We start from the raw sequence: 10,314 nt of genomic DNA on the forward strand, positions 1-10,314 counted from the left end.
GCAAAGCAAGTCTCTCTCTCGCTACACCAGAGGTCAGCTCGTGTCATTTTGTCATTTTATTATGAGCAGCAGGTTGGCAGTTTGGTTTGGAAAGGCCCTCTGCTAACATGGCCCATAACACCAAAGCAAGGAAAGGACACCAAACCCAGAATAACAACCTGCTCCCAGGGAAAGAGAAGTCCAGGTAATTTCAACTATAAACTTACATACTGCACACACAGCTGAGACTTACTTGTAATAGGCCATTTTCCTTTTATATGTCCTTTAAAAAAACAAAAGAAGTGCTAATACTATTGCACTGGGTGTGGGTTGAGACCCAGCTGTCTCTGAACTGGCAAACCATGTGTGTAAAAGTATTGTAAAAGTGTGGAAATGTTATGTATTTCAGTGCAAAATGGAGATAAAGCAGATCTTTAAAGGTCCAATATGTAAGAATTTTATCTGAAAACATAAAAAATTGACTTAAATTATAAAGAATGTGAAGAAATAACAGCTTTGACATTACAACGTCTATGTATTGTGTTGCAGAGATATCTATTGCTCGTTCCGGCACTCGCTAGTACAACTCTCCTGTACTCCAAGATTAGATCCAAAATTACTTGGTTAGGTTTAGAAAAATTCTGTGGTTTGGGTTGAAATAAGTACATTACTTATGTGACTTAAAGGTGCAATATGTAAAAAAAATTGTAGTGTCTAACATTAAAAAATGATCAGCAGAAGAAAAAAAAAATAGCAGTTTTTGACACTATAACATCTATCTTCAACACACCGCTAGATGCATGGCTAACTGAAAAAACTAGCTAACAGCAGGTACAGTTAGCAGTTATTCTGGTGATATGTCTTCTATGCGGACTTCGTCACTCTTCATGCTATTTCTCCTGACTTCCATCTTTGCAACCATATAATTATTTCAGCCACTAGAGGTCGCTGCCTTTACTCAAATGTAAATGTGGGTCATAATAAGCAGCTACAGCAAAAACCAGACAAATTTAGCAACTAAATGGTGAACATAATGGAGCATTTAGCTGCTTTGGCCAAACATTTCCTCGAGGAGTTGATGGAGACCAAAAACAGAGCTATAAGGGAAATAATTATTGGATTTATATTTATCAATTGGACAAAAAGATGACAACAAATTATGCTAATGTTCCTACTAGTTTGTTTGATGTATAAATAGGCAACTGTTTGCTCACAATGTTGCTTTAATATCCTAAAAGATGATAATATGTCAGTGTCTAGTTTACAGCAAGAACTCAAAATCTTAACAGGCATACTTTCTCATTTTTATTCAAAAATATCTCAGTGTACTCACAGTAGTCTATGAAGTAGCATTTCAGTGAGATAAATACTTCTCAATCGCTTATTTTGAGCAAGAAACACCTTGTATTCATTGTTTTTTTATTTTTTCCGGTGCTGCCAGTCAGTCACTGCAGCATCAACAATTGCAAAATTCTTGCTTCTTCCAAGCTGTGATACCATCTTTAATCTGTACACAATTTCACGCAGCAATGAGGTTGAAATATTCCTACAAAACAAGAGTGATCGATGGTAGACTCCAGTTTCTTTAACAACTATTTATTCCTCCATCTGTCTCAATGAGATGAAAAAAACGCAAATATTCTCCCTGATAAAATGAGGTACTAACCCGCTAAGACAACATAACTCAATAATAACTTATGACACTGTGAATGCAAGGTAATCAAATTCCTCCATCGCCTGGAAAAGCTCAACATCAGCACAACTTTGCAACGAGGTAAAAGTTTGCTCTCGATAGAATTTAACGAGCTGCTAACTGCCTAATTAAACGCTGAGAGCAGATAAAAGCATGAAATATAGATAAGCTGGAAACGCTGCCTATAGCTCTGCGGTCCGTGCCGAGGAAGCTGGTGATGTCTCCTAAAGCCACAATCAGCAGAGCGACTAAACCGCGCCTCGTCCTCCACCCGGTTGTGAATGTTTAATAAGAAAATGAAGCTAAACATGCTGCCTCACAAGCCATGAATAACGCTGAGTCGTCTGCCAATGGAGCAATGTTAAAAAAGTGTCTAACTTTCAATGAAAAGCCAGCGTTAATGTGGTGCTTTCGAAGCCCATGGCACTTTCCAGGACTGCGGGATCGGGGGCTTTAACAGCGCTCGTGGTGTGACAGAAGGGGCCTCTCCCTCTCCTCACCAGTGGTAGCCAGGGTTGTAATTCTGACTTTAGCAGTCTTTACGACTCCCTCTCCTCATTTCTCTGGAATATGAAAACATCAGCATATGGCCGCCGACAGCACCGAGGCTAAGGAGTCAATTTCCCCTAAGTAACATTGGGACGGGGGTGACATTCATTTCCGTACTGCCCCCCTGGCTCAAAAAGAGGACAGGGGAGAGACAGAAAGAGAGACGGAGCAAGAGGAGACAGATGGTGAGACGCGCAAGGACGGAGAAATTCAGAGGGAAAGAAAGAGACAAAGATGGTTTGACTCTCATTTTCTTGTAGCAGCAGGTCTTCATTGCCGCTCTGTCTCAGTGTGTTCAGTGTGCAGTTCACAGAGTTTCATGTGGCTACCAGGAACAGAAAATCTGTCCGTCAGCTGCCAAAGGTTCCAGCTCTGCTCCGTTCCTCTGAGCGCTCTTAAAAACCCGCTGTTTCACACCCATGAATTACACTATTTATGGCCCTGGTTAAAATGGGCAGTTTCTGGGCACGCTGCATGTGTGTGCCTCTGTTTCTGTGTGTGTGTGCCATGTGGCAGATGGGAAGCAATATGGCACACCTCTGCCCAGACAGATGTGGCACAGCACATCACAGCGAGCCGGGAGAGGGATCGCAAACCTCGGGAACATCTGGACCTGTGGCAACCTTCACCCTCAGCCAACAAGCTAACTTTACCTAGCTGCTGAGGACCTGGGAGGAGGGAACACGGGCTCCTAACATGTCACCAGTCCCTGCGATCCCTCACATCGCGTCTTCATCTCCAGCGGCATTTTGACTGACGGATGAGGAATCCCACCTCCCTCAGTGAGGGTTGTCAATCAATTGCTCTGTGGAGTGGAGCGCTGAGGCCTGTCCCAACATGGGCCTGTCATGGCCTGCTGCACAGGAGAACATTCCCACCACTCAGGGGGCAGCCTGGCCGGGGCAGACTGGGGCTTCTAGGAGGGTCAGGGTGGTGAGAAAAACGGGTAGGGCAAACCAGGAGAGAGATGATGGTGATGAGGACAGGAAACATGGTTGTGAACGGGACTTACTGGGGAAAAACTGGACGCGATGTCTGAGTGTGTGCTTATGTATGGCGATGTAGCGACAGGTAATCAAGTTCTGATGTGATCCAAATCTATGGAAGTGTAAATAAAGTATTTTCAAATCAAGCTAGGATCTCAGGACTGGACCTGGATAACGCCAAACAAGCAGTGTGGAGCCGTTTTCTGTTTTTGTTCTTTTCTTTTTTGTTTGTTTGTTTGTTTGAGTAGCTAACATAAGTTGGTTTTATTTATTTTTTTAAAATTCTGTAAGTAGTTAGAAAATGGTCTATTCGCTCGTCCCTTGGTCCCAGTTGATGTATCACAAAGACTCTGGTGATCCCGTGACTTGTGGTTTCACATTTGTGTTTTTCAGAGAAATCTCTTGACAGCTATTGTTATGAACTTTGTTACATTCATGTCCACCTCAGGATGAATCATAATCCCTTTGACAATCCCCTGACATTTCATCTCACCTGCTATGTCAAGATTTACTGACCAAGAACCTGCCGAGCACTGACAACCCCATCAGCCTCAGCTGCACTGTGCGTTTCATGCTAGTTAATCGTGACCTTAAAATCGAAAAATCAAATCCAATCAAGGATTTGAAGAATTGTGACACCCCTTTAGCATAGTCTTACCTTTTTACATTAGCGAATAGCTCGAAAAGCACCGCACTGCAGCCTCACAAAGCTGTGATGTGAAAGATCACTAAATATATGATATAAATATAATATAATCATAAATAAATATGTTGGGAGTCCCTTGAACACAGTATTAGTTGATGCAAACAGGCTGTGTTCATAACTCTGACAATGAGTAGATACATAGAAAACACTGAAACAGGCTTTAATGTTGGAAAAACGTATTTTTCCCAAACTTATTGTGGAAAAGACATCAGAAGCAATTTGTTGATAAAGGGCTCTAGCATGCCCCTAATCACGACGCATTAAAATAATTATTATTATTGACGCTGCAGTTTAATGAACCCAAAACTGTGGAAATGCAAAGTTTGTCAAATCGACTGGATCTGAAACTAATTCTGCGATTTGAGAAGAAGAATAAGCGGTGAAGTCATTTTGAAAACAAGTTTCCCTCCTGCCAAGACTGTGATGAAACATTAAAAGTATTTCAGTGCAGTGTGTTTCACAGATAATATTCAACATTAGGTAAACCATAATAACACACTGAAGCTCAATTAAACAATCAGAGAACAATTTCACAGTAGAGCAGGCAACAGTTAATTAGCTGACTTTCCAGGGTGAGAATAAAGCAAACAATTGTGCTTTGGTTTACTGTAACATACAGGACAGAGAGATGGGACAGCAGTGTGAGACGGTCAGAAAAGTAAAAGCTGTTTTTGTGATTTTTTGCATGAATAATTAAATTGTTATGTTTGCCTTTTCCTCTGTGACTTCCTGCCGTCTTATTGTTCTCTTTTTCGGAATAAACAAGAGAAGACCAGTTCTTCTGATTCACTTTGTTTATCCGCTGCTGCCAAACCGACTCATGAACGACTCTTTTGATTCTAGATTTGTTTTATTTTATACATCATTATTTATATTATCTTCTCTTAGCTTAGCTTACATTTCAGACACATTAATATGGATTCACTTACACGTGCGGATTAACTTCCTCCTTAAGAGTCATTCAAAAAAGGTTGACTGTACCGGTCCTTACGTTACATTACATGAACAGAGTGCAGTATTATTTGTGTTGTTTGCACTGTAGGTATTGCATGATCATTCAAGTACATTGAAATAAAAGAGCTAGAATCAACACATGCACGTACCTAACGACTGAATAGGTTGATTGCCAGTCACTCGCTAAACAACATATATCACAGTTCCCAAACCCACATGACCCTCGCAGCGCACGACCGACAGACGTAACAAACCTAAATTAAGTTACTTTATTTAGAGATGTAACTTAACAACGCTAGTAAGGTGAAATAACTCACAGCTGACTTTTGTCCCCGACCTTTGTTGAGTTTAAACAAAAAAAAACGAATGTACGTGACTTAACTTCAGCAGTCGCTTGTATGACCCGACCATCCGTCGCCAACCTTCCCCCCTCTGCGGACTTGTCGCTCTACACTACTTTGCCTGACTTCCTCCTTTGCTGCTGCTGTAATAATCACTACAGCCACCGTAAACGTAAATATTGGTAGTAATAAGCTGCTTTCACAGTGGACTCACAATACATGGTTGTTTTTCCGATGAGGACAGCCTTACTAGAATTTTATTTTTTATTATTTATAACGCAACTTGAGAAACCGATTACATGGAATACATTTCTTCATGTAGATGATGAGAAGAGTCTATGAGGAATCCTTTTAACACCTTCTGGGTTTACAAAGAGGTGTTTATTTTTTTAGGAAAATCTCTCTTTGCTTTGTGACTCGATTATACGGCTGTTACATGAGTGGCACAAACTGTGGCGAGGTCGTTTGTTGCCTAACTGTTGCTACGCTAAAGCCTGTTTAAAGCACAACTGTTAGAGTTTGTTGGACCTGAGAGAGTTTATTCCTCACTGTTTAACCAACGAGAGCTCCTGATGGTTCCTGTAACGTGTTTTCAATGAGGATAAAGTTGTCGACAGTTGATAGAAGCTCTGTCAAGCTGATTCACACAGACAGAGAAAATCAGTCTGACTCATCCATATTATTACGTCAACCCTGCTTCTTGCTGCAGACCCCCAGTGTCAACACAAGTCCTTGGACAAAGTAACACAATCAGTCTGAATCACAGAGTTTTTCTACCCGTGTAAGAATTAAAATGTGTGCATAAAGAAACAATTCGAAACAACAACAGATTGTCGATGGATTAAATTTTCTCTCTGCTTTTCTTTTCCTCTGCAACATCAAAGATCGCCTCGTTTTAAGGCGTTTTATTATTTCCTGTGCCATTAGGGAGCTCCTGTGGGAATAAAAACAGACATATGTTGGACAGAGATGTGCTGGATGCCTGTAGACTGCAGCACAGATGTCCTCCTGTTCCCACAAAACACTGTCAATATGGACCCCATCCTCTCGCCTCACACCAAAACATTGAAACCCTGAAACAGGAAATCTTTCCATTGACGGTGTGTCTTCATATGAATATATCAGTTAAACACCTTCTGCAGTCTGTTTGTGATATCCTAGACATGTTTCACTCACAGTAACATAACTTTATTTGTATATCAGGTGAGTAAATCAGTCTCTATCTCATTTCTGCATCTGAATTGATCATTTTTTAAAATATTTTATGTGATTTGGAAGCATACATAGATTTTAATGAGAAGGATTTGGCATAACATGTAAACAGACTGTATTATAGTTTTATTTCTTACATTATTTAGCTGTGTTTGTGTGAATAAATAGTGAAACAACATTTTCTGCAACCCAGAATTGTAAAGTTTTGAGTGATCATGTCTAAATATTTTTAACACATTTTAGGGGCCTGTGTCATTGGCTTGTATTTTGGGTTCATTTGACAAAATGAGAAGTCAGACTTCAGACAGAAAGTCCCTGTGGTGTTTGTATACAAATCTTAAAAGTTGATTTTACTTTACCTCAAAATTACAAAGTAAATTTAAGATGTACAAGCTAAAAATCAGTAATCAATCTACTTTAATTTGTATTTTTTAGGTAATCTGTTGCTGTAATTTCTTTTAAGTAAAGTCCTTTTGTCATATTTTACAGTATCATTCTTTATTCTAACATTGTAATCCTGTCAGTAATCCCCTTCTTTACTGAATGTATCTGTAATCTAATTACATATTTTTTGTCTGTAACTTTACAAGAATACAGTTAACTTTTTTTTGTATCCTAATTATGTAATCCTGCTTCATGTGGTCGATTACTCCCCACACTGTAAAATCTGACAAAGTGGAAAAAAAACTGAGGAATCTGATTACCTCAAAATTACAAGCCTATGTCCATTTCATAGAGTCCTTATAGCTGGACTCTAAATACTTTTTAAGTTATGAATTTTTTAATTAAAAAATTAGATTTTTTTTTATTTGATTTTTTTGGTTGGGATGTAAAATCTGAGCGACAGATTAGCTCAAAATTAAAAGTAAAGTAGACGAACAGTTTTAAATTGTTTAAACGTTTTAGCTCGTGTGACTTAAATTGAATCATCTACTTTACCTGAGGTCAGCAGCCCTGACTTTTTTAAAGGGGCACTATGTAGTTTTGGAGAAGAAATTCAAATATTTACGTAATACAAAATCAAAAATATGTATATTTTCCATAAGTGAATAAACACTGTTTGAGCTAGAAAGGTGGCAGGTTCCGCCAAATGTAAACAAGGCAAAACGTTTGTTTATTGAGTACATTCAGTCATAAGAAAGTCACCTTTTAAAATGTACAGTGCAAGCCTGCTTATAGCTGAGTATAAATGAATGCACAGAGAGTCAATGAAGGCATACACACTTGTATAAGTCAGAGCGTAATCTCACATTACATTACAGAGAGAAATCCAACCGACAGACGCCTTCCTCCACTCCCTCTCTCTCCTCTCTCTCAGCTCTTTGAATAATTAGTGATGTGTGTCAATATTGTGGCCCATAGTAACCATATGGTGGGTGCAGGCAGACAGGCCATTGTTGGGAGCTGTGAAATATTGTGTATCCCTGCGAGGGCTGGAGCCAGCAGAGGCAGGAAGTGTTGTCGGGACTGACAGGGACATTGTGCGCTTGAATGGGCGAGTCCTCGGTGGCAGGGAGCACCGCGGACCCAGACAGAAAGTCTTGACCCTGGCGAGAAAGGCTGATTAGGCATGGTGCTGCAGGCCTCTCCTTCATCCACCCCCACCACCTCCACCGACAACCCCTCTCATCCACACCCCCCACTGGAAGCCGTTAGAGCCCGAGCAGAATACAACAAGGCCACTTAACTCAGCGGCGCCTTTTCACTGCGCACATAAAAACACTCATATATTCATGTCAGGGGTGGAGAGGAGAGGAGAGGGACGGGGTCTCGGGGCTGCTCAGTCAGTGTGTGAACTGATGAGAGTGTGTGTGAAACCGACAACTGATCTGATGCCTCTTAGGTGGAATTTTTTCTTTCAGCAGTCCAGACGCACTTTTTAACATGCATCAAAACTAAGTGATGTCATTAGCGTGCTGTGTAGAGGACAGATTGGAAATGATGCTAAGCTTTTGTTTTACAGTCCTCATATCGCCACAGTATAATCACACAAACACATTAGTTCAGATGTAATAGAAGGAGGCCAACATTATCCTGTCACATTAACAAGCTGTGGAGTGCAGGAAAACCGAGCAGCCAGTGCATCCTGACGCTACACAAATCCTTAAAATACCATCTAACACCCCGGCAAATATCCGACTCTTAACTCTGCAAACATTTAAATTCAGGGAATCCTTCAAAACGTCGAGGAGAGACATTTCACTGGCAAACATCTGAGCTTTATGGCAAACATTTTATTTGCTAATTTGCTAATTTATTTAAACTTTATGTTGCAGAGAGAAAGTCCACGTCACTCACAAGATTACCGAATAAATCAATGTTGTAATTAATGATGCGTTTATATGATTACGGGCAGTAAAGGTTAAGAGGATCCAGCAACTTTTAAAGTTTTAAAATCGAGCTCTGAAATGATGCTAATATGATAATTTCACCACAAAATTTACTACATTTTGGATTTTTACGAAGCAGCCGGGGCTCAGTTGTGTATATTGTAATTACAGTCGGGGGACTTATTTCCTTCCTGCAAAACAAGCTGGGTAGCTTCAACAGCGGAGCGAGTTCATCTGGTTCAGCTTCATTTCATCGTCCTCTGAGTCTTCTGCTCCTCTCTGCTCCATAACTGCCTGATCAAATACGCTTCCATCCGCGTCCCCTCTCCTCCTCGTCTCTCCATCCTTCTCCTCTTTCATCCCGTCCTCCTTTCCCCTCTCTGCCAATTATCTCTCCGTCAGTCTGTCACACTTTGTAGTCTAATAAAGGCGTCCTAAATTGATGCCCATCCCGCCTTTATCCCCCTGATAAAGCACAACAATTAAGGCTCATGTCTCTTTGCTCAGGGCCTTTGATGGCGCACAAAGCTGCACCCAGAAAGAGGGAGAGGTGGTGGAGCTGCACTCATGTTAGCGGGCAGCGCTCCGTCTCTCTTTCTCTCTCTCCAGTACATGAACACACGATGCAGGTATGAACAGACGCATGAAGACAAATGTGTGAGCAACATGCATAGTAAAGGTTTGGAGTTGTCTGATGACTTTAAACTGGACTTGACATAATTATAAAAGACTTGGAGCTCAACTTTAACACCAGTGACTCTGAACTTCACTTGGGCTTTAGAGCTTCGATTTGGATTAAGAGGTGAGGTGACAAAAAAAAACAACTCTTTAAAAACTTCACAAACAATAGGATCTCAATTTGAAGGAGACACTACGCTCATTTTTAGGTTCATCATTTTATTAAAGGTTACTACAAGAATAAGTTTACATGCCCTAATGCTCAAAAACACTAAAACAGAGCGTTTCAGACAGACACCCAGTATTGGCTCCTGTCTCTTTAAGGTCCCCCCTCCCGAATACCCAGTCTGCTCTGATTGGTCAGCTCACACATGGCTGAGCCAGCACCGCTGACGACAAAAAAGCAGCTGTGCTAAATAAATTCTTACATGCCAAACTAGCTGCTCAGGTTATACAAATGCGTGACTCGTTGACGTAGCGTGATGTCACAATGTCACGGAATTAAAGGCGGACTACCGACGAGGCGTTTCACGAGCAGTGTATTCTGTGGGAGAGAGGAGCTTCTGTTGGTGCGGATTTGGACCTTTTTACCTTTCAAGACATTTACATGCACAAGAACTATGTAAAACACTGAAAGGAAGGAAAGAATAAAAAATCATTATATGTCGCCTTTAAATATGGAATAAGCTTTGAAAACCAGGCTGCAAACTTCAGCTGTTTCTGCATCTTTACCTGCGTTAATATGAATCAGCAAGTATTTTAAACAATCTTTTCATGTTTATATTGCTTCTTCAAACGCACTTTGAACGCAGCTCATGTGTCCTGCCTCAGTGTCATGTTTCACCAAAGTCAAGATACATCCTCTGGGAACCATTAATATCTGAAC

Source organism: Pagrus pagrus, assembly GCF_965226575.1.
Source record: "Pagrus pagrus genome assembly, chromosome: 15".
NCBI lineage: Eukaryota > Metazoa > Chordata > Actinopteri > Spariformes > Sparidae > Pagrus > Pagrus pagrus.